The following is a 25,332-nucleotide window of genomic DNA, read 5'->3' on the forward strand; positions in this document are numbered from 1 at the left end:
ATCAAGTCTGGTACTGACCATAGCATACATGAGACTTCCAACAACACTTTAGTATGAAACCCTGCTTATGTACTTCCTTTCTTCATTAGTAGTGGGTATAGTGCTTTGACCAAGTTTAAAGTGAGCCGCCAAAGGAGTTCCAACTAGTTTGGACTGATCACAAGTGAAAGATTGCAGAATTTTCTCAATGTACTTGTGTTAAGAAATGCATAACCACCCCGCTCTTCTGTCCCTTTGAATCTCCATCCCCAATATCTTCTTTGTTGCTCACAAATCCTTCATCACAAACTCATTCTTCAGGGTCGCCTTCAAGTCATTTATTCCAGCCATGTCTTTGGCTGCGATGGACATATCATCAATATATAGCAACAAATATATGTAGGAATCTCGTTACAATTCCTTTGAGTAGACACAATTATCAAACTGGTTCCGAGTGTAGCCATGCGAGATCATGAATAAATCAAATCTCTTGTACCATTGTCTTGGAGACTGCCTCAAACTATACAGAGATTTCCTCAGCAAACATACATGATCTTTCTTAGAATCAAGGAGCCCTTCTGGTTGGGATATATAAATCTTCTCTTCTAAGTTCCCATGAAGAAATGCAATTTTCACATCAAGCTGTTCAACCTCCAGATCAAATGCACTCATCATGGCCAGAAGAACCCGAATTGTCTTGTGTTTCACGACCGGTGAGAACACCTCGTGATAATGGAACAACTCATGGTATCCCTTCCTTCTTCTTTAAGATCCATTTGTATCCCACTGGTTTTGCTCCCTTTGGTAATGGAACAAGATCCCATGTTTCATTCTTGTTTAAAAATTGCATTTTTTCATTCATGGTCATCAACCAGTCACTTGCTTCTTTACTCGTCATAGCCTCTTTATACGATCGAGGCTCCTCGGTGTCAATGTCTTATACAGTTGGTAAAGCAAAAACAACGGAGTCAAGTTCACATGAATTCACACATCCCACATATCTATCTGGTTGTTGAATGACCCTCTTTGATCTTCTCTTAGCTATAGATTGAGACACACCATCCTTCCCGGAATTAGCACCACTGGATGAAGATCTCATGGGTTGATCTTGGGTTTCATCTTGTCCATGCTGTTTACTACCACATTGCTCTTTGTCACTTACCACAACTCTGTCTGGAGTTTGAGCTGCAAACTCCACCTTCTGGCTAGCACCCTGATCTTTGTTCCCTGCTTGACTTGTATCACATTGTAACATCCATAAAATTCATAAAAAATTTAAACTTTTCAAACAATTCTACAAACCACCATTGTTTACAAAATAGTTTTCAAAACATGTTTATTAGAGTTTTCCCAAAGATCATAAAACAAAACATGAAGAAGTGCACGATCACGCCTTCGTCTTCCCGCGATCATCTGAGGTACCTGGAACATAACCCAAAACTGTAAGCCCACAGCTTAGTGAGTTCCCCCAAAATACCAGCCCAACACAAAACTAGAATAAATACAATAAACAACATGCATATAGAGCATTCAGTATGACTGGAACGCCCCATCGGCCTGCAATCTACCTGGTACACTCACAGAACCTACAACATGATTGGCACGCCACACCAGGCCTTCAACCTGTCTGGAACGTTCTCCGAGCATTCAGCCTGACTGGTACGCCCCACTGGCATTTAGTCAATCGAGGACGCCCTGGGTCTGTTGGCCTTCAGCACAAAGTAGGACCGCCTCAACCCACACACACACACACACACACACACACACACACACATATATATATATATATATATATATATATATATATATATATATATATATATATATATATATATATATAGGGTTGAGATCGGTTGAGAACTCAAACTTTCCCGAGAACCCGAGAACTAAAAGTGGAGCGTTGGATCAAAAGTAATTCGTTAAGGACATGATCGTCATCTTACCAATCTCATTTAATGTTTAATTTTTTTGTGTTATTTAATATATTAATATAAATGTCTAAAAATTTACATCATAAATCAAATTTTCAGATTTTTTTTAAAATAGTATTTTTCGTTTTTTTTAAATGCAGATTTTTTAACTTTTTATAGAAAACATGTATTTTTGAAAAAAAAATGAAATTTTTTTTTGAAAAAACTACATTTTTTTTTTCAAAAAAACAGTATTTTTTTTTCAAAAAAACAACATTTTTTTTAAAAAAAAATATAGGTGCATATATGCATATATTTTTTCAAATGCATATATTCATATTTTTTATACTATAATATTCGTAAGTAGATCATAAAAAACTCATTTTATTTACAAATCTATAAACACAATAGAATAAGTATTTTATTCGATACAAAAAAAATATTAAAAACAAAAAAATGTACAAAATTTCAAAGCGTTTTTATGTCTTCGTGTCAATATTTCCATATTTTTCTTCAATTTATCATCTTCACCTCTTCAATATTCACCACAATTTCTTCCAAATCTACAAAAAATTTTAAAAAAAAATTGATTGATGCAAAAACACTCACAAAAATACATATGTGATTAACATATGAATCAGACGATTCACGTATGAATTACATATGATGTATATGTGATTTACATGTGAATCTCATGTAATTCATATGTGAATTACATGTAATTTATATGTGAATCACAAGTAGTTCATATATGAATTACATGTGAATCACATGTAATTCATATGTGATTCATATGTGAATTACATGTGAATCACATGTAATTCACATATGAATCACATGTAATTCATATTTGAATTACATGGGAATTACATGTGATTTACATGTGAATCACATGTGATTTACATGTAATTCATATATGAATTACATGTGAATCACATTTAATTCATATGTGATTTACATGTGAATCAGATGTAATTTGCATGTGAATTACATATAATTCATATGTGAATTACATGTAATTCATATGTGAATTACATATGAATCACTTGTAATTCATATTTGAATTACATGTGAATTATATGTGATTTACATGAGAATTACATGTGAATCACATGTAATTCATATGTGATTTACATGTGATTTATATGTGATTTTGTAACACCCAGAATCAGAAAGACCAAGAAAAGAAAGGAAAAGCTCTAAGTCAAGGAGTCAACTCGTCGAGTCCAGGAAAGAACTCAACGAATCGGAGCGGGATCCGGGTCATAGAGTAAGTGACCGACTCGGCAAGTCGGCAAGTGGACTCGGCGAGTCTGGTCTGGGCGAGAAAAACCCTAATCTTAGGGTTTGCACCCTATATAAAGAACATCATATCCCTCCCTCAGCCTCTTTACCACCCTCTTGAGATCCAGAAACCCTAAATCGTGAGTGAGAGTCCTTGGGAGCAATTTGGAGCTTAGATAAGTGGTTTTTGTGAAGAGATCTTGAAGATCAAGAAGCTTGGATCAAGGGGATTTACAAAGATTTGGATTATTCTTCAGTGGGAGGTCATCTTGGAGGTAATAAGCTGTTACCTTCACCCTTTTTGCATCTAGATCTATTCTTGAATGAGATTTTGGGGCTATTTTGGTAAGATTGAGATCTATTTCGGGTTTGGGGTTTAGATCTGAGGTTGCTACTTCAGATCTAGGGTTGTGATGGTCCAGAATGTCTTAAAGCAGCAGTCAATGAATTGTTGGTGAAGCCCCTTTGTCTTAAACCCTAGCCCTAGAGTGTTTTGGGCCTTTAGCTCCTTGGTTTCACGTAAAGTTTGCAACTTTACGTGGGGGTTAGACTTTAGAAGAGTGGATCTATGGGTTGGAGCCCCTGCATGGCTCGAAAAGCCACTGTATGGATTAAGGACTGAAGAGACTCGGCGAGTCACATGGGTGGACTCGGCGAGTTGTATGATGATGGGCAGGGACTCGACGAGTTGGAAGAACAACTCGGCGAGTCTGTTGAAGATTGCCGTGGACTCGGCGAGTCTATTCTTGGACTCGGCGAGTCAGGTCGCAGACCCCCCAACCTCTTCTTGTTAAGGCACAGATTAGTGAGTTGAGTGGTGACTCAGTGAGTTGGACAGGATGAGACTCAGAGATCGTTGAACTCGACGAGTCTTGGGGTGACTCGGCGAGTTGAGTCGTATTATGAGAGTTTCTGAGTTTAAGAACTCGGCGAGTCTATGGGTTGACTCGGCGAGTAGAGTCAATCAGGAAGGTTGTCTTTGGCCAGGACTTTGACTTTGACCGATTGACTTCAAGGGTATTATGGTAATTTGGATATTTATGTCAACGGTTCATTGATGGCTTTAGGTGTTGGAGTTTGGAGCAGTAATTCGGGATTGTGCTTTCGTGGTTCAGCTTCAGCAGTAGGAGGTGAGTTTCCCTTGTGTGGATGGGTCTACGGCCACAATGCCGGCCCATGTAGTAATGAGTAGGAAGACCCGGGGGTTAGCCCTAGGCACTATATGCTAGTATGATATTCAGGACCAAGGTCCAGTGATAGCGGGCGGGTGCCCAAGGAATGGTTTGCATGATAGAATATACTTGTTGTTTGTGTGATACATGTATGTGCCTGGTAGGGAGGTGAGTGTGGGCGAGGTCCCGTAACTCACAAATAGCAGAGTGTGGACGGTGTTCCATATCTCATTAGCAGCAGAGTAGGGGCGAGGCCCAAGTTAGGAAAGGAGTGAGTGTGGGTTGGGCCCGTATCTCACTATCAGAAGGAGTGTGGACGGGGTTCCCTGACTCATCAGTAGCAGGACAAGGGCGAGGCCCAAGATAGGCGAGGCCTTAGAACAGGATTCAGTAGTATATGTTTGGTTATGTGTTGTGGTATGTTTATGTGTTAGTATATGATTAGCGGGCAGGGCCCAGGGACAGGCGGGGCCTAAGAGAAACAGATCTGTATTCGAGCGGGGCTCAAAGCCAGGTGGGGCCGTTGTAGCGGGCGAGGCCCGAGGTAGTGGGCGAGGCCCAAAGTAGCGGGCGTGGCCCAGTATTTGTAGTATGTGATTATGCAGGGTATGTGGTAGGTTGGGGAACTCACTAAGCTTCGTGCTTACGGTTTTCAGTTTTGGTTTCAGGTACTTCCGGTAGCGGAGGGAAGAGCTCGGGGTGATCGCATGGCACACACCATTGATTAGACAGTACTCTGATAATGAAAATATATTTTGGAATTAATACTCTGGTTTATGTATGGTTTCGTTTATGGTTTGACAACTATGTTTTAAGTAATGATTTTAAAGAAAATTTTATAGTCATGAATTTTGGGTCGTTGCAGATTTACATGTGAATTATATGTGATTTACATGGGAATTACATGTGATTTACATGTGAATCAGATGTAATTTACATGTGAATTACATATAATTCATATGTGAAGTACATGTGAATCACATGTAATTCATATGTGAATTACATAAATATGAATTACATAAGTCAGACCACACAAAAGTTAAAACACTTTGCAAATATAAGTAGTAATATCTAATATAAAGTCAAAGAGCAGAGTCTTTCATGTAGTAATATGTAATATACATCACGGCCTGAAACAATGGAGACCGGAACCCCATGGCGAACAACGATCTCGCGAATATACACATCGGCCAACTTCTCGACCGAAGAACTCTCCCGAATCGCCAGAAAATGGGCACTATTGGTCAATCGATCCACGATGACCCAAATAGTATCAAAACCTTTTGTCGTCTTTGGCAACTTAGTGATGAAGTCCATCGAAATCTACTCTCATTTCCACATAGGAACCTCCAGAGGCTGCAGCTTGCCATGCAGTCTCTGATGCTCAGCCGTGACTATCCTGCAGGTCATGCATCTCTCAACATACTAGGTTGTCTCTCTTTTCATACACGGCTACCAATAGCTCAACCGCAAATCCCTGTACATCTTGGTGGCCCCCAGATGGATAGAAAAGCGAGAGTTATAAGCCTCCTCCAACACAATCTGTCGAACCCCTCCAAACATCGGAACCCAGATCCAACCACATCTGGTCAACAACCCTCGACTATCCGTAAAAAATCTAGCCATCTCACCCCCGATCCTTTCTTTCTTCCAATTCTCTTCCTGGACACCATCGACCTGAGCCTCCCCAATCAATCCCAAAAGCGGGGAATCCACTGATATCCTCATACACGATACCCCAACTGAAGACCCATCAGACTTGCGGCTCAAAGCATCCGCCACCACATTCGCTTTACCTGGATGGTAAAGGATCTCGCAGTCATAATCCTTAACTACGTCCAACCACCTGTGCTGCCTTATGTTCAGGTTCGACTGATACATAATATGCCTAAGATAAAAGTACATAAACATCTATATAAATATGTAATACATAAAAAAAATAACACATAAAAATACATAAACATCTATATAAAAAAGCTTAAAAAAAATACAAATATGTAATACATAAAAAAAATAACATATAAAAATAAATGAAAAATATGTAAAATACTTAAAAATACATATAAATACATAAAAAATACATTTATAAATTTAAAATACATAAAAAATGTAAACAAATACATAAATATGTAAAAATAGATATAAATACGTAATACATAAAGAATAACACATAAAAAATGTAAAATACTTAAAAATACATATAAATACGTAAAAAATACGTTTATACATTAAAAATACATAAACAAATACATATAGAAACTTAAAAAAATACATAAAAGTCCAATTATTTTGGAAAAATTAACAATTTGGTCCCATGACCAGCTGAATAGGTCAAAAAAGGCTAAAGTGAATAAATTAGTCGGCTTCTTGGCTTTTCTATTAAAAAGGTTAAAAAGTCGGAACTTTTCTGATTAAAAAATAAAATTTAGGACTTTATTAAAAAAATTTCCGAAAATATTGGAACTTTTATGGAGATTTCCCTTCATCATATTGATGGCACAAAACCCCCTGCACAAACGGACCAAACTATGATGTCGGTGACCTTTCTGGTTCTTTGAGGAGGTTTGCAAGTTAGCTTCTAAGATTGAGAAGCATGCCAAGACTAAGACAGAATAGGCAACCCCCAAATTTCCAAAGTATAACAATTCTTTCCATAATCCTTTCTACAAAGAAAACCTTTCAAAAGGTGAAAGCTCAAAGCAAGACCCAGGTCTTGCTGCCGAAGAAGTGCTTCAAATGTTAGTATAGAAGTGGGAGAAGACGAGATGCCAATCTATAATGAAGAATGTTGCTTTGAAGAGAGAGTTAAACCTGATCAAGGGGAGCTTCTAGTGATATGAAGAGTTCTCCATGCAAAAGAGGTGGATCCTAATGATGAACAAAGAGAGCAAATATTCCATTCAAGGTGCATAATCAAGGGAATGTATGCAACCTTATTATTGATAGTGGTAGTTGTACTAATGTTGGACCCACAACTCTTATCAACAAACTCATCATTCCAATCTCATCTCACTTTAATCCACACAAGCTTCAATGGTTAAACCAGGGATCTGACGTAAAGGTAACCAAACAGACCCTACTCTCATTTTCTGTTGGCAAGTTTTATCAAAATCAAATTCTTTAAAAGAACTTGGCAATATGATAGACATATTTGGCACGATGATTGTCAAGATACCTACTCTTTTGTCAAGAATAAGAAAAAGGTAATCCTTGGACCGCTACCATCTACCTTGCTGCAAAAGAACCAGGGTTGGTTACTCTAGTGGAAAAGAATTTATTTATGGAGAGAGTTATTTCCAAAGATAAACATGTTTAAGTTTTGTTCATAGTTGAAAATAGGTTCGATGATGTTCCTTTTTCCACTGTTGTCCGTCCGCTTCCTAAGAGGTATTGAGCATCATATCGATCTAATCCCAGGAGCACCGCTTCCTAACAAACCAGCTTACCGATGTGACCCCGAAAAGACTCGAGAACTACAATGTCAAGTCCAAGAACTTATTGATCGTGGCTACGTGCATGAAAGTATGAGTCCTTATTGTGTCTTAGCTTTGTTGGTTCCAAAAAAAATAGGCCCATGAGAATGTGTATTGATAGTAGAGCCATCAATAACATAACATCACAGACGAATATCGTTATCCTATTGCAAGATTAGATGATATGCTAGACGAACTTCATGGTGCCAATTTGTTCTCGAAAATTAATCTTTGGGAGTGGATATCACAAGATCCAAATGCGTGAAGTTGATGAAAGGAAAACCGCATTCAAAACAAAAAGTGGGTTGTATGAATGGTTGGTAATGCCATTTGGACTTTCCAATGCTCGTAGTACTTTTATGCGGTTGATGAATGAGGTTCTTAGACATTTTATTGGTGATTTCGTAGTTGTATACTTTGAGGATATATTTTTATACAACAAAGGTGTTGAAGAGCAACATTTGAAAAGAGTATTTGAAGTGTTGAGAAGACAGAAAACTCTATAGGAAGTCGGAGAAGTATGATTTCTTTTCTCCCAAGGTGATCTTTCTCGGTTATGTTGTATCTAAAGATGGATTTTCAGTGGATGAATCAAAGATGGCAGCAATTAAATCATGGCCAATACCTATAAGTCCATTAGAGGTAAGGAGTTTTCATGGCCTTTCTTCTTTTTACAGGAGGTTTGTTAAGAATTTCAACACTATTGTTGCACTCCTAACTACGTCAATCAAACTAGGCTCTTTTGAATAGACTTTATCTTCACTTGTTCAGATTTCATCCATTTATTCGAGATTGAATGGTAAAAAAACGCTATGTAGCTAACTTCAGTGAGATGAATCTAAGATTTATAGTAGACAAAATTACAAAAATGGTCCCTGTGGTTTGCCAAAAGTAACAAAGTCAGTCATTTTTATTTTTTTTATGCAAATGGCCCTTGTGGTTTGCAAAACTTGTACAGTTGGCCCTTTTTACTAACGTTGTTAGTATTCAGCCGTTAGGGACTGAATTAATAAGGGCACCTGAGGGGAGAAGGATTCGAACTTGGGACCTCCTCCCCTTTTTCGTATTCAGCCAAAGCTCTAGCCAACTAGGCTAGAGCCAAACTTGTTTTATACTCCCGAAAAGTAATTAATATTATCTAAAATCGTAAATACATTAATAATAAAAAAATAAAAAAATATATATTTTACAAAAAAACTTTTTTTAATAAAGAAAATATATTTTTAGCGTATTGTAAAATAAAAAATTACAAACAGTTGATATGTTTTTTTTACGTATTTGTTTTACATAAAATATACTTTTTTATGTATTTAAAAAAATACGTTTTCGTATAATATGTTATTACATTGCTATGACCCTAAATCATATTTTTACGTTTTCATATAAAAATACGTTTTTTTTCTTTCACATAGAATTTTTTTTTTACGTATTTATTTTATGTAAAATATGTTCTTTTAACTATGGTTTACCCAAAGTTGCGAATGCAGTCCCTTTATACTTGAAAAGACGAAAATGCCCTTATTAATTCAGTCCCTAATGGCTGAATACTAACAACGTTAGTAAAAAGGGCCATTTGTGCAAGTTTTGCAAACCACAAGGGCTATTTGCATTAAAAAAAATTAACAAAGACCGACTTTGTTACTTTTGGCAAACCAAAGGGACCATTTTGTAATTTTGTCATTATAGTATGTATGACAAGGAGTTTTATGCTATTGTTCGTGCACTAGATCATTGGAGTCATTACTTAAGCCCTAAACAGTTCATCGTTCAGAAATAGTTTGTCCGTCATTCTCATCATCAAGCTTTAAAGCATATCAACGGTCAAAAAAGTTAGAACCATGAAATGCAAAATGGGTAGAATTTCACCAATCATTTAACTTTGTTTCAAAGTATAAAACAGGAAGCTCTACCATTGTTGCACATTGTTATATATGCCTTCTCAAGAAGATATGGCATGCTTAGTGTCCTTGGGGCAAGAGTGCTAGGCTTTTCTTTCATTAAAGAATTGTACCTGAATGATCCAAATTTTTCTAAAGTTATTCAAGAATACAAAGATCGAGCTTGCGGTTCTTATGTCATCCAAGACGGGTTCTTTTCAACAACAACAAATTTTGCATTCCTAAAGGAACCATAAGGGAGCTACTAATCAGAGAGGGACACATGGAGAAGGATTGGTTGGTCATTTTGGAATCAACGAAACCCTTGTGTATTGGCCACACATGGAAGGTAATGTTCCACTCTTATTGATAGATGTGCAACCTGTCATCAAGCTAAAAGCAAGTTCCATCAAGGTTTGTATACTCCATTACTTGTTCCTTCTCAACCATAGGAAGACATTTCCATGGATTTCATTGTTGCTTTGCCTTGTACGCAACACAGGAAAGATGCTATAATAGTTGTGGTGGATTGTTTCTCCAAGTTCTTGAGTTACTTTTGGGAATCATTATGGAAGTTATTAGCCCTGCCTATACCCCGCAAACTGATAGACAGACGGAGGTAACCAATCAAACACTTACAACCTTACTAAGAAGTATGTTGAGCAAGAACTTGAAGGATTGGGATGTTAAACTTTCTTTTGCTGAGTTTGCTTATAATCGATATCCATCTTATGCCAATAGATGCACACCATTTGGAGTGAACTATGGAGCTAATCCTCTCACCCCTATTGATCTGATACAACTACCTAAGGGTAGTGAAGTTCACTTTGAGGCAACGACTCGAGCCAAAGAAATGCCGAAAAAATCATGAACAAGTTAAAGCAAAGATAGAGCATGTGAATGACCTTTACAAGAAAAATGCCAACAAACATTGCAAGAAGACTCTTTTTGAACATGGAGATCTCGTATAGTTGCATTTAAGGCAATAAGAGATGGACCACTTAAGGTGTTGGAAAGGATTATAGATAATGCTTACAAAGTGGAGTTACCGGGGGACACACAAACATATCAACAACTTTCAATGTTGGAGATCTATCTTCTTATCTTGAAGATGGTCCACGAAGATTCGAGGGAAAATGCTTCCCGGAGGTTAATGTCGGGGCATCCATATCATTTTTAGCTAACACTAGAGCAACACATTTCATGTCTCCAACTCACCTTGGACTTGAATCAGATTCTTATTTGGGTTCACAACAACAAGGGAAATTGTCAGAAAAGTCTCAATATATTCGGAAAAGTTTTACTTTAGTCCTATTTTTTTAACAGAAAATATCTAATTATTTCATTTTACACGATAATGTCATTTCCTGTTTAAAGAAAAAAAAAGACTTTTTTGTTAATTTGAGCCAAAATCAAATAATCGGGACTTTTATGTTCAATTTTTTTTTGGGGACTAAAGTGAAACTTTTCGAAAATATTGGGACTTTTCTGACAATTTCCCTATCTTGAAGATGGTCCATTGGAAGATTTGAGGGAAAATGCTTCCCAACCAGAGGAGGTTGATGCAGGGGCATTCATGTCATTTTTAGCTAACACTAGAGCAACACATTTCATGTCTCCAACTCACCTTGGGTTTAAATCAGATTCTTATTTGGGTTTAGAACAATTAAAAGGAGAAGTATGATTTTTTGGCAGCCTAATAAAGTTGAAGACTCTTCCTAATCAACCTCATTATTTTCTTAGAGTTATGTTTTTTTTCCAGCCGATAAGGAGCTCTAAGCAGTAGTAGGAAAACAACTTTTGAATAATAATAAAAACTACAATAGCTTGTAAGGCTGAATTTGAGTGTTCATACATGGAAGGAGTCAATTCTTGTTTGTTGTTAGTGTGGAGTTGTTGCTTTATCACTAATTAACATCAACCTTGGCCAATTTGGTTAATCTTCGTGGTGCTTAAGTACTTTATTCTTCAACTAACCAGGTTGCTTGTTCAACCCCTTTTCTTTTATCCTATTTTCACCCACTTACGCATCAAAAATGCAATGGTATATAATGGTAGCTTAAAAAGAAATGAAAGTAGATTGCTATGTTTGGATAGAATCTGAAAAAAGACAAAAATGCAATGGTGTACCTTTAAAAGAAGTAGAATGCTATATATAGGTAGAATTTGAAAAAGTTGAAAATGCAATGGTATATAATGGTAGGTTCCTTTTTTATTTTTTTATAAAAGAACGAGAATGCTATGTTTGGTAGAATTTGAAAAAAGGATGGATATGAAATTGTACACAAGGGTAGTTTTTAATAAACCGAAGTAGGAGCTATATTTGGGTTTTATTTTTCACAATAGATGAAAATGCAATGGTAATTCGGGTAGAATTTCAAAAAGATGAAAATGCAATGTTATATAATATTAGTTTTAAAAAATGAAATAGAATGCTATGTTTGGGTTAACTTTGATCAAAATGAAATGCAATACGAGGGTAGTTTTAAAAAAGATGAAAGTTCAATGCTATGTTTGTGTAGATTTTAAAAAAGATGAAAATGCAAATGCAAAGGTATATCAGGATAAATAAAAAAATAAAATAAAATGAAGCACAATGCTATGTTTGGGTATGATTTGAAAAAAAAAAGTAGAATGTTGTGTTTGGGTAGATTTTAAAAAATATATGAAAATACAAAGGTATATAATGGTATATTTTTTTTTTAAAATAGATGCACAATGCTATGTTTGGGAATAGTTTGAAAAAATATGAAAATGAAAAGGTATATCAATGTAGTTTTTTTTTAAATGAGTAGAAAGCTATATTTGGGTAGATTTTGAAAAGGTAATAGTAGAGTGTTATGATTGGTAAGAAATTGAAAACATAGGAAAATGCAATGGTATATAAGGGTAGTTCCAAAACAAATGAAAATAGAATGCTATGTTTGACTAAAGTTTGAAAAGATATGAATATACAATTGTGTAACAAGGTAGTTTTAATAAAAAAAAAAGTTACATGCTATGTTTGGGTAGGATTGTGAAAAAAGATGAAAATTGCAATCGAGTAAAAAGCCAGTATTAATAAAAGAAATTAGAATGTTGTGCTTGTGTAGATTTTTAAAATATATGAAAATGCAATGGTGCATCTTTAGTTTAAAAAAAAATTAAAGTAAAATGCTATGTTTGGGTAGATTTTGAAAAAAAAAATGTAAATGCAATGGTGTATCTTTAGTTCTAAAAAATATGAAAATACAATGCCATGTTTGAGTAGATTTTGAAAAAGATGAAAAAACAATTGTGTAACAAGCTAGTTTTAATAAAAGCAAAGGAGATTGTTAAGTTTGGGTAGATTTTGAAAAAAGATGCAAATGCAATGGTGCATCTTTAGTTCTAAAAAAATGAAAGAAGAATGTTATGTTTGGGTAGATTTTGAAACATATGAAAATGCAATTGCGTAATAGGCTAGTTTTAATAGAAAGAAGGTAGAATGTTATGTTTGTGTGGATTGTAATAAAAAGATGAAAATAGAAAGAAGGTAGAATGTTATGTTTGTGTGGATTGTAATAAAAAGATGAAAATACAAAGTAGAATATGAAAATTCGAGGTTTGGGCATGATTTGAAATTATTAAAATTCGATGATATATCAATGTAGTTTGAAAAAAAATGAAAGTAGAAAATTTTGTTTGATAAGATTTGAAAAAAAGATGAAAATGTAATAGTATATAATGGTACTTTTAAAAAAATGATAATAGAGTGTTATGTTTGGGTAGAAATTGAAAAACAAATGAAAATGTAATGGTATATAAGGGTAGTTTTAAAAAAGTGAAAGTAGATTGTTATGTTTGGGTAGAAATTGAAAACGCAATGGTATAAAAAGGTAGTTTTTCAAAAACTGAAAGTAGAATACTATGTTCACGTATATGTTGAAAAAAAGAGAAAATGCAACTATGTATCAAGGTATGTTTTAAAAAAATGAAAGTAATATGCGATGTTTAGGTATATTTTTTAAAAGAGATGAAAATGCAATGGTATATCATGGTAGTGTTAACTAAAAGTTTAATGCTATATTCGGGTAGATTTTGAAAAAAACTTGAAAAGACAAGGCACTATTAAGGTTTATTTTTTAAAAATTAAAAACAGAATGTTATGCTTTTATAGAATTTGAAAAAAGATGAAAACGAAATGCAATGGTATAGAAGGGTAGTTTTAGAAAGAATGAAAGTAGAATGCAATGTTTGGGTAAATTTTGAAAAGAGATGAAAATGCAATGGTGTATCTTTAGTTTAAAAAAAAGATAGCAAAATGCTAAGTTTGCGTAGACTTTGAAAAAATAAGAAAAGGAAATTGTGTAACAAGCTAGTTTCAATAAAATGAAAGAAGAATGCTATGTTTACGTAGATTTAGAAAAAAGATGAAAATGCAATTTCATAACAAGATAGTTTTAATAAAAAGAAACTAGAATGCTATGTTTGGGAATATTTTGAAAAAATATGAAAATGCAATTGCAATGCAATTTTTGGGTAGATTTTCAAAAAAAATGAAAATACAATGTTGTATCTTTAGGGTTTTTTTTAAAAAGAAAAAAAAAGAAAGTAAAATGTAATGTTTGGGTTGATTTTGAAAGAATACAAAATTGCAATTGTGTAACAAGCTACGTTTAATAAAAAGAAAGTAGAATGTTATGTTATGATAGATTTTGAAAAAAGACGAAAATGCAATAGTGTAACAAAGTAGTTTTAATAAAAAGAAAGTAATAATGCTATTTTTGGGTAGATTTTGATAAAGGAGAAAAAAACAAGTATGTAACAAGATAGTTTTAACAAAAATAAAGCAGAATGCTATGCTTGGGTTGACTTTGAATAAAGATGAAAATGCAATTGTTTATTTTTAGCTTAAAAAAATGAAAGAAGAATGCTATTTTTGGGAAGACTTTGAATAAAGATGAAAATACAATTGTGTAACAAGCTAGTTTAAATAAAAAGAAAGAAAAATGCCATGTTTAGGTAGATTTTGAAAAAAATTGAAAACACAATTATGTAATAACCTACTATCAATAAAAAGAAGTAGAATGTTATGTTGGGGTAGGTTTTGAAAAAAAAAAGATGAAAATGCAATTGTGTATCATAAGTTTAAAAAAAATGAAAGAATAGTGCTATTTTTGGGTAGATTTTGAAAAAGGATGAAAATGCTATTATGTAACAAGTTAGTTTTAATAAAAACAGAGAAAAATGATACTTTTAGATGGATTTTGAAAAAAAATGATGAAAATGCAATGTTGTAACCTTAGTTTAAAAAAATGAAATTAGATTTTGAAAAAAGAGTAAAACGCAATGTTGTATCTTTAAATTTAAAAAAATGAAAGTAGAACACTATTTTTGGGTAGACTTTAAAAAAAATGAAAATGCAATCGTGTAAGATGCTAGTTTAAATAAAAAGAAAGAAAATGCTATGTTTAGGTAGATTTTGAAAAAAAAAAAAAAGATGAAAATTCAACTATCTAACAAGCTAGTTTTAATAAAAATTAGAATGCTATGTTTGGGTAGTTTTTGAATAAAAGATGAAAATGCAATTGTGTAAAAAACTATTTTTAATAAAAAGAAAATTTAATGCGATGTTTGGGTAGATTTTGAAAAAAAAAAAAGATGAAAATAAAATAGTAACAAGCTAGTTTTAAGAAAAAGAAAGTAGATTGCTATGTTTTGGTAGATTTGTTAAAAAGAAAAAAAAAAAAAAAAAGCAATTGTGTAACAAGCTAGTTTAAATAAAAAGAAAGAAAAGCTATGTTTATGTAGATTTTTAAAAAAAGATGAAAATTCAATTATGTAATAAGCAAGTTTTCTTAAAAAGAAGTAGAATGCTATGTTTGGGTACATTTTGAATAAAAGATGAAAATGCAATTGTGTAGAAAGTTGGTTTTAATAAAAAGAAAATAGAATGCAATGTTTGAGTAAATTTTGAAAAAAAAATTATGTGAAAATGCAAGCTAGTTTTTGGGTAGATTTAGAAAATGGATGAAAATGCAAATATTTAACAAGCTAGTTTTAATAAAAAGAATGTAGAATGCTATTTTCATGTAGATTTTGAAAAAAAAATAAAAATGCAATTATGTAACAAGCTAGTTTTAATAAATAGAAGTAGAATGCTATGTTTCAATAGATTTTGAAAAAAATGATGAAAATGCAATGTTGTATCTTTAGTTTAAAAAAATTAAAGTAGAATGCTATTTTTGGATAAACTTTGAAAAATGATGAAAGTGCAATTGTGTAACAAGCTAGTTTTGATAAAAAGAAAGAAAAATGCTATGTTTGTGTGGATTTTAATAAAAAGATGAAAATGCAAAGGTAATGTTCAGTGTAATTCTGAAAACTACAAACTACAATTCGATGTTTGATTTGAAAAATATGAAAATGCAATGGTATATCAATGTAGTTTTGAAAAGAAAAATGAAAGTAGCATAATGGTACTTTTAAAAAAAATGATAATAGAGTGTATTGGTATATAAGGGTAGTTTTAAAATAAATGAAAGTAGATTGTTATGTTTGGGTAGAAATTGAATATATAGATGAAAAGGCAATGGTATTAAAGTGTAGTTTTTTTTTAAAATGAAAGTAGAATGCTATGTTTAAATAAGAAATGAAAAAAATATGAAAATGCAATGGTTTAAAAAGGCAGTTTTTCAATAACTAAAGTTTAAAAGAAGAAGATAATGAAATGATATATAAGGGTATGTTTAAAAAAAATGAAAGTAAAATGCGATGTTTAGGTATATTTTTTCAAAAAAGATGAAAATGCAATGGTAAATCAAGGCAGAGCAAAAAACATGAAAGTTTGATGGTATATTCGGGTAGATTTTGAAAAAAAAAAGAAACTTAAAAATACAAGGCAATATCAGGGGTTGTTTTCAAACAAAATAAAAACATAATCTTATGTTTAGAAAGAATGAAAGTAGAATGTAATGTTCGGGTAAATTTTGAAAAAGATGAAAAGGCAATTGTGTAACAAGCGAATTTTAGTAAAAATAAAAGTACAAAGCTATGTATACCTAGATTTTGGAAAAAGATGAAAATGCAATGGTGCATCTTTAGTTTAAAAAAAAATGAAAGTGGAATGTTATGTTCAGGCAGGTTTTTAAAAAAGATGAAAATGCAATAGTGTAACAAGCTAATTTTAGTAAAAAAAAAAAAGTAGAACGCTATGTTTTCGTGGTTTTTGAAAATTGATGAAAATGCAATGGTGCATCTTTAGTTTAAAGAAAATGAAGGTAAAATGCTATGTTTAGGTAGATTTTGTAAAAAAAAATGAAAACCTGATTATGTAACAAGCTAGTTTCAATAAAATGAAAGAAGAATGCTATGTTTACGTAGATTTAGAAAAAAGTTGAAAATGAAATTTCATAAGAAGATAGTTTTAATAAAAAGAAACTAGAATGCTATGTTTGGGAATATTTTGAAAAAAAATATGAAAATGCAATTGCAATGCAATTTTTGGGTAGATTTTCAAAAAAAATGAAAATACAATGTTGTATCTTTAGGGTTTTTTTTAAAAAGAAAAAAAAAAGAAAGTAAAATGTAATGTTTGGGTTGATTTTGAAAAAATACAAAATTGCAATTGTGTAACAAGCTACGTTTAATAAAAAGAAAGTAGAATGTTATGTTATGATAGATTTTGAAAAAAGACGAAAATGCAATAGTGTAACAAAGTAGTTTTAATAAAAAGAAAAGTATAATGCTATTTTTGGGTAGATTTTGATAAAGGAGAAAAAAACAAGTATGTAACAAGATAGTTTTAACAAAAATAAAGCAGAATGCTATGCTTGGGTTGACTTTGAATAAAGATGAAAATGCAATTGTTTATTTTTAGCTTAAAAAAATGAAAGAAGAATGCTATTTTTAGGAAGACTTTGAATAAAGATGAAAATACAATTGTGTAATAACCTAGTATCAATAAAAAGAAGTAGAATGTTATGTTGGGGTAGGTTTTGAAAAAAAAAAGATGAAAATGCAATTGTGTATCATAAGTTTAAAAAAAATGAAAGCAGAGTGCTATTTTTGGGTAGATTTTGAAAAAGGATGAAAATGCTATTATACAAGCTAGTTTTAATAAAAACAATGAAAAATGATACGTTTAGATGGATTTTGAAAAAAATGATGAAAATGCAATGTTGTAACCTTAGTTTAAAAAATGAAATTAGAATGCTATTTTTGGATAGACTTTGAAAAAAGATGAAAATTCAATTGTGTAACAAGTTAGTTTTAATAAAAAGAAAGAAAAATGGTATGTTTGTGTGGATGTTAATAAAAAGACGAAAATGCAAAGGTAATTCAGGGTAATTTTGAAAAATACAAAGTACAATTCTATGTTTGGGTAGGATTTGAAAAAATGAACGAAAATGCAATGGTATATCAATATAGTTTTGAAAAAGAAAATGAAAGTAGAATATTTTGTTTGAGAAGATTTGAAAAAAAGATGAAAATGTAATAGTATATAATTGTAGTTTATTAAAATGATAGTAGAGTGTTCTGTTTGGGTAGAAAGTGAAAAACAAATGAAACGATATTGGTATAAAAGGGTAGTTTTACAAAAACTGAAATTAAAATACTATGTTCTGGTATGTGTAGAAAAAAGGAGAAAATACAACTATGCAGAAATTGAAAAACAAATGAAAACATATTAAGGTAGTTTTAAGAGGAAAATGCAATTGTGTTGTAACAAGCTAGTTTTAATAAAAACAAAGAAAAATGTTATGTTTAAGTAGATTTTGAAAAAGTTCAAAATTCAGTTATCTAACAAGCTAGTTTTAATAAAAATAAGTAGAGCGCTTTGTTTGGGTAGATTTTGAAAAAAAAAATACAAAAATGCAATTGTGTACCAAGCTATTTTTAATAAAAAGAAAATAGAATGCTAATTTTGTGTAGATTTTGAAAAATGATGAAAATGTAATGGCGTATCTTTAGTTTAAAAAAAACGAAGGTAGAATCATATGTTTGGATAGATTTTGAAAAAAGATGAAAATGCAATAGTGTAACAAGCTAGTTTTAATAAAAAGAAAGTAGAATGCTATATTTTGGTAGATTTTGAAAAAAGAGTAAAACGCAATGTTGTATCTTTAAATTTAAAAAAATGAAAGTAGAACACTATTTTTGGGTAGACTTTAAAAAAAATAAAAATGCAATCGTGTAAGATGCTAGTTTAAATAAAAAGAAAGAAAATGCTATGTTTAGGTAGATTTTGAAAAAAAAAAGATGAAAATTCAACTATCTAACAAGCTAGTTTTAATAAAAATTAGAATGCTATGTTTGGGTAGTTTTTGAATAAAAGATGAAAATGCAATTGTGTAAAAAACTATTTTTAATAAAAAGAAAATTTAATGCGATGTTTGGGTAGATTTTGAAAAAAAAAAAAAAGATGAAAATAAAATAGTAACAAGCTAGTTTTAAGAAAAAGAAAGTAGATTGCTATGTTTTGGTAGATTTGTTAAAAAGAAAAAAAAAAAAAAAAAAAGCAATTGTGTAACAAGCTAGTTTAAATAAAAAGAAAGAAAAGCTATGTTTATGTAGATTTTTAAAAAAAGATGAAAATTCAATTATGTAATAAGCAAGTTTTCTTAAAAAGAAGTAGAATGCTATGTTTGGGTACATTTTGAATAAAAGATGAAAATGCAATTGTGTAGAAAGTTGGTTTTAATAAAAAGAAAATAGAATGCAATGTTTGAGTAAATTTTGAAAAAAAAATTATATGAAAATGCAAGCTAGTTTTTGGGTAGATTTAGAAAATGGATGAAAATGCAAATATTTAACAAGCTAGTTTTAATAAAAAGAATGTAGAATGCTATTTTCATGTAGATTTTGAAAAAAAAAATAAAAATGCAATTATGTAACAAGCTAGTTTTAATAAATAGAAGTAGAATGCTATGTTTCAATAGATTTTGAAAAAAATGATGAAAATGCAATGTTGTATCTTTAGTTTAAAAAAATTAAAGTAGAATGCTATTTTTGGATAAACTTTGAAAAATGATGAAAGTGCAATTGTGTAACAAGCTAGTTTTGATAAAAAGAAAGAAAAAATGCTATGTTTGTGTGGATTTTAATAAAAAGATGAAAATGCAAAAGTAATTCAGTGTAATTCTGAAAACTACAAACTACAATTCGATGTTTGATTTGAAAAATATGAAAATGCAATGGTATATCAATGTAGTTTTGAAAAGAAAAATGAAAGTAGAATAATGGTACTTTTAAAAAAAATGATAATAGAGTGTATTGGTATATAAGGGTAGTTTTAAAATAAATGAAAGTAGATTGTTATGTTTGGGTAGAAATTGAATATATAGATGAAAAGGCAATGGTATTAAAGTTTAGTTTTTTTTTAAAATGAAAGTAGAATGCTATGTTTAAAGAAGAAATGAAAAAAATATGAAAATGCAATGGTTTAAAAAGGCAGTTTTTCAAAAACTAAAGTTATAATACTATGTTCTGGTATATGTAGAAAAAAGGAGAATGCTATGTTTGGGTAAATTTTAAAAGAAGAAGATAATGAAATGATATATAAGGGTATGTTTAAAAAAAATGAAAGTAAAATGCGATGTTTAGGTATATTTTTTCAAAAAAGATGAAAATGCAATGGTAAATCAAGGCAGAGCAAAAAACATGAAAGTTTGATGGTATATTCGGGTAGATTTTGAAAAAAAAAAGAAACTTAAAAATACAAGGCAATATCAGGGGTTGTTTTAAAAAAAAATAAAAACATAATCTTATGTTTAGAAAGAATGAAAGTAGAATGTAATGTTCGGGTAAATTTTGAAAAAGATGAAAATGCAATTGTGTAACAAGCGAACTTTAGTAAAAATAAAAGTACAAAGCTATGTACACCTAGATTTTGGAAAAAGATGAAAATGCAATGGTGCATCTTTAGTTTAAAAAAAATGAAAGTGAAATGTTATGTTCAAGCAGGTTTTTAAAAAAGTTGAAAATGCAATATTCGGGTAGATTTTGAAAAAAAAAAAGAAACTTGGAAATACAAGGCAATATCAGGGGTTGTTTTCAAAAAAAATAAAAACATAATCTTATGTTTAGAAAGAATGAAAGTAGAATGTAATGTTCGGGTAAATTTTGAAAAAGATGAAAATGCAATTGTGTAACAAGCGAATTTTAGTAAAAATAAAAGTACAAAGCTATGTACACCTAGATTTTGGAAAAAGATGAAAATGCAATGGTGCATCTTTAGTTTTAAAAAAATGAAAGTGAAATGTTATGTTCATGCAGGTTTTTAAAAAAGTTGAAAATGCAAATATTCGGGTAGATTTTGAAAAAAAAAAAAAAAAGTAACTTGGAAATACAAGGCAATATCAGGGGTAGTTTTCAAAAAAAATAAAAACATAATCTTATGTTTAGAAAGAATGAAAGTAGAATGTTATGTTCGGGTAAATTTCTTAAAAGATGAAAATGCAATTGTGTAACAAGCGAGTTTTAGTAAAAATAAAAGATGAAAATAAAAGTAGAAAGCTATGTTTACCTAGATTTTGGAAAAAGATGAAAATGCAATGGTGCATCTTTAGTTTTAAAAAAAAATGAAAGTGGAATGTTATGTTTATGCATATTTAAAAAAAAATGAAAATGCAATGGTATATAAGGGTGGTTTTAATAAAATGAAAGTTGAATGCTATTTTTGGGTAGACTATTGAAAAATAATGAAAATGCAATTGTGTGTGGATTTTAATAAAACGATGAAAATGCAAAGGTAATTCAGGGTAATTTTTAAAAATACAAAGTACAATTCTATGTTTGGGTATGATTTGAAAAAATATGAAAATGCAATGGTATATCAATGTAGTTTTGAAAAAACTGAAAGTAGAATATTTTGTTCGAGTAGATTTGGAAATAAGATGAAAATACAATGTTATGTAATGGTAGTTTAAAAAAAAGTATAATATAGTGTTATGTTTGGGAAGAAATTGAAAAACAAATGAAAATGTATTGGTATTTATGGGTAGTTTTTCAAAAACTGATAGGAGAATGCTATGTTCAGGTAGATGTTGCAAAAAGGTGAAAATGCATCTATGTATCAAGGTAGTTTTAGAAAAATGACAGCAGAATGCTATGTTTGGGTAGTTTTTTTTTTTTTAAAAGATGAAAATGCAATGGTATATAAGGGTAGTTTTAAAAAAAAAATGAAAGTAAAACGCTATGTTTGTGTATATTTTTCAAAAAGAGATGAAAATGCAATGGTATATCAGGGTGGTGTTAAAAAACAAAAAAGTTTAATGCTATATTTGGGTAGATTTTGAAAAAAAAAAAAAAAAAAAAAAAAAAAAAAAAAAAAAAACTTGAAACTACAATGCAATACCAGGGCTAGTTTTTAAAAAATTAAAAATGGAATGTTTTGTTTTAATAGAACTTGACAAAAAATGAAAATAAAATATAATGGTATATAAAGGTAGTTTTAGAAAAAATGAAATTAGAATGTGATGTTTGGGTAAATTTTGAAATAAGATGAAAATGCAATTATGAATAAAGATGAAAGTAGAATGTTATGTTTTGGTAAATTTTGAAAAAAGATTAAAATGCAATAATGAATAAAGATAGTTTTAAAAAAACTAAAGTAGAATGCTTATTTGAGTTTATTTTTTAAAAGAGACGAAAATACAATAAAATATCACAGTTGTTTGAAAATATAAAAAGTTCAAGTACAGGTACATTTTCAAAAAAACATGAATATGCAATGCTATAAAAGGTTAGTTTTAAAAAAAATGAAAATCAAAAAACATGAAAATGCAAGGCTATAAAAGGTTAATTTAAAAAAGATGAAAATAGGAAGCTATGTTTGGGTAGACGTTGAAAAATATGAAAACGAAATGCTATATGAGGGCAGTTTTAAAAAAGATGAAAATTCAATGCTATGTTTGTGTAGGTTTTAAAAAAAGATGAAAAGGCATAGGTATATAAGGGTAATTTTTTTAAAAATAAAGTACAATGCTCTGTTTGGGTATGATATGAAAAAAAAAGTGCAATGATATCAATGTAGTTTTGAAAAAGATGAGAGTAGAAATATTTGGTTTGAGTAGATTTGGAAAAAAGATGAAAATGCAATGATATATCTTTAATTCTTTTTAAATGCAATGATATAATGGATGTTAAAAAAAAAAAAAAAAAAAAAAAAAAAAAAAAAAAAAAGAGAGAGAGATAGTAGAATGCTATGTTTGGGTAGAGTTTGACAAAAAGATGAAAATGCAATGGTATTTAAGGTAGATTTTAACAAAATGAAAAAAGAATGCTATGTTTGGACAGAATTTGAAAAAAGATGGAAATGCATTGGTGTAAAAAAGTAGTTTTTCAAAATTTTAAAGTAGAATGCTATGTTTGGGTAGATATTAAAAAAAAGATGAAAATGCAACTGTGTATCAAGGTAGTTTAAAAACTAAATAAATAAACAACATTTTTTTGCTAGAATTTTTAAAAAGAGGGAAATGCAATGGTACATAAGGGTAGTTTTAAAAAAAATGAAAATAGAATGCCATGTTTGGGTGAAATTTGAAAAAAGATGATATTGCAATTATGTATCAAGGTAGATTTTGAAAAAAAAAAAAAAACATGAAAGTTCAATGCTAAATTCGGGCAGATTTTGAAAAAAAAATGCAATTCTATATCATGGGTAGTTTTTTAAAAACTGAAAATAGAATGTTATGTTTTGGTAGAATTTGAAAAAACATAGAATTACAAGATACCAAGTTAAGAGACATGATGGCTTTTTCATTAATACCCTATCAGACATATTGCGTGTATATCAAGTAATGTTTTTGGTTTTGTACCTTATCAGAGGTGAGTGACTTGGTTGGCTTTTCAGGTTTTCTTAATTCTTTTTCTGGGCAGCATTCTTAGCTTCTTCTTCCAGTTGTTTCTGCATTCGGCTTCAAAAGAATGCCATTTTAGAAAACCTTTTTTGCTGATTAGATTTATCTTTTGCTCAAAAAGTTCTGATTAAAACCAAATCAAGAATGAAGAAATGTGACACCAAATTAGGAGAGGGGAGGGAGACAAACCTGTTGAATCAGAAGAACAGGTTTGTTCGACCTCATATCTGCTTCTTCTTGATTATGACCAAAACCCTTGACTGCTCCAGTTATCCTATCAGATAGCCAGAAAAAAAGGATGTGTTACATGATATTAGTTGATACTCCTTTCACAAATTTTCATAAATTGATATAAGATGGGGCATTTATCATATTAAGCAGCCAAGATTCATACTCATTTTACAAATCTTGAATCAATCCATGTGTTGATAAATGTGGCATAGTATGTGAGCCTAACAATAGCCTGTGATAGCAATCAATACATGTCTTACACTCATAAACAAACCCTTTATCGTTGGTAAATAGAAAAAGCCTTAATACAAATAACAAAACACAACCATACATAGTAAATACTAAAATACAGGAGAAGATTGTTGACAAAAACATCAGGGTCTGATAAAACTAATGTTTTATCCATACATTAACTTAATTTTTAAAGAAAAAAATAACCACATCAACAAATCTAAGTTCTAATGCATCTGCAGCAGTAAGTTAAACTGAAAAAATCAGGGTTTACAGAAAAACCCGCCAACGAAAATATGAAGAAGAAGACAGGGTAATACTAGAAACCCCAACCAGAAGCAAGAGCATCAAAACAAATTAAAATAGCAATTGACCTTCGATTTTTTCTTATTCAAACATCAATTTCAGTTTTACGAGGAAATTACAACATCTTAATCACAGAGAACCCTAGAGAAAACTTACAACGATCTTGATAATTTCTTGGACTAGAGAGTTGAATGAGAGTCTCCTGCAAAGGTTGGAGGCGTTTAAGTCTCCGGCAGCCGGCAGCTGAGTTGCATAGATCGCTATGGGTCTAGGGGGTGTTTGGGTTTGTTCATAGAGGAATGACAAACGAACGTATATATATTGCGCGACTACGAAGCAATCCTTTCCAATTCAAGGGTTTCTTAGATCTCCGGCGAGGGAAAGTGGTGCTTTGGGGTCTGTTGGGAGCGGGATACCTGAAGCTGAAAAAACGTATATATTGCGTGAATATTAAGCGAGCCCTTTCGACTTCTAACGGTTAATTTTTACAAAGACTTTCCAAAATTATGTTTTTCTAAATTACGGGTTATAAAAAAAACTGAACTTATTAATATGCTTAATTCTTGTTTTGTATCAAAGTGCCTATATATCTATGGTTTTGGACATTATAATGTTCAAATGAATGAATTTGACATATGATCTAAACTTTTTTTCTTAAACCAGTAGAAATGTTAATAAATGACAATTATGTATTAAAACCAGCACATTAAAAACTTAATAGGAGACACTTGTGTATTAAAACGTTAATTGCACACAAATGTGGATCCATAATTAACTTATTGGTTACCTTTTGTAATTAACTTGTTTGATATATTATTTAGATAATTATTAATAGGTTAATTACATAAAAAAATCTTATATATTAGGCTTTTTCCAAATTAAATTTCAACTTATACTTTTTTTTAAAAACTCTTAATTTTTTTTTTCCAAAAAAAAACTCATATTTTGCAAACTTTTTTGTTTTGACTCATAATTCCTTTGTTTTTCATGTAGTTTTTTATAATGTTCTTGATAATTTTCAATATTAAAAATTGATGGACACATTA

At 30.8% G+C, this 25,332-nt stretch overlaps 1 long non-coding RNA gene across 4 annotated transcripts; it reads right to left on the reverse strand.

The window, feature by feature from the left end:
- Nucleotides 1-2,253: 2,253 nt before the first annotated feature.
- LOC145114398 (uncharacterized) lies at nt 2,254-24,732 on the reverse strand. Of its 4 annotated transcripts, none has more exons than XR_013710981.1 (5): nt 24,443-24,732; nt 23,708-23,792; nt 23,477-23,575; nt 11,551-11,704; nt 2,254-2,452 (listed from the first exon to the last, which is right to left on the reverse strand). It is a non-coding gene; the product is annotated as an uncharacterized LOC145114398 (long non-coding RNA). The 4 variants fall into 4 exon arrangements; XR_013710982.1 differs by having other exon boundaries at nt 11,618-11,704; nt 24,443-24,730; XR_013710980.1 differs by lacking the exon at nt 11,551-11,704 and having other exon boundaries at nt 24,443-24,723.
- Nucleotides 24,733-25,332: the final 600 nt, after the last annotated feature.

This window comes from Lactuca virosa, chromosome 5, assembly GCF_052849685.1.
Source record: "Lactuca virosa cultivar CGN04683 chromosome 5, Lactuca_virosa_CGN04683_v6, whole genome shotgun sequence".
In the NCBI taxonomy this organism is placed as follows: Eukaryota; Viridiplantae; Streptophyta; class Magnoliopsida; order Asterales; family Asteraceae; genus Lactuca; species Lactuca virosa.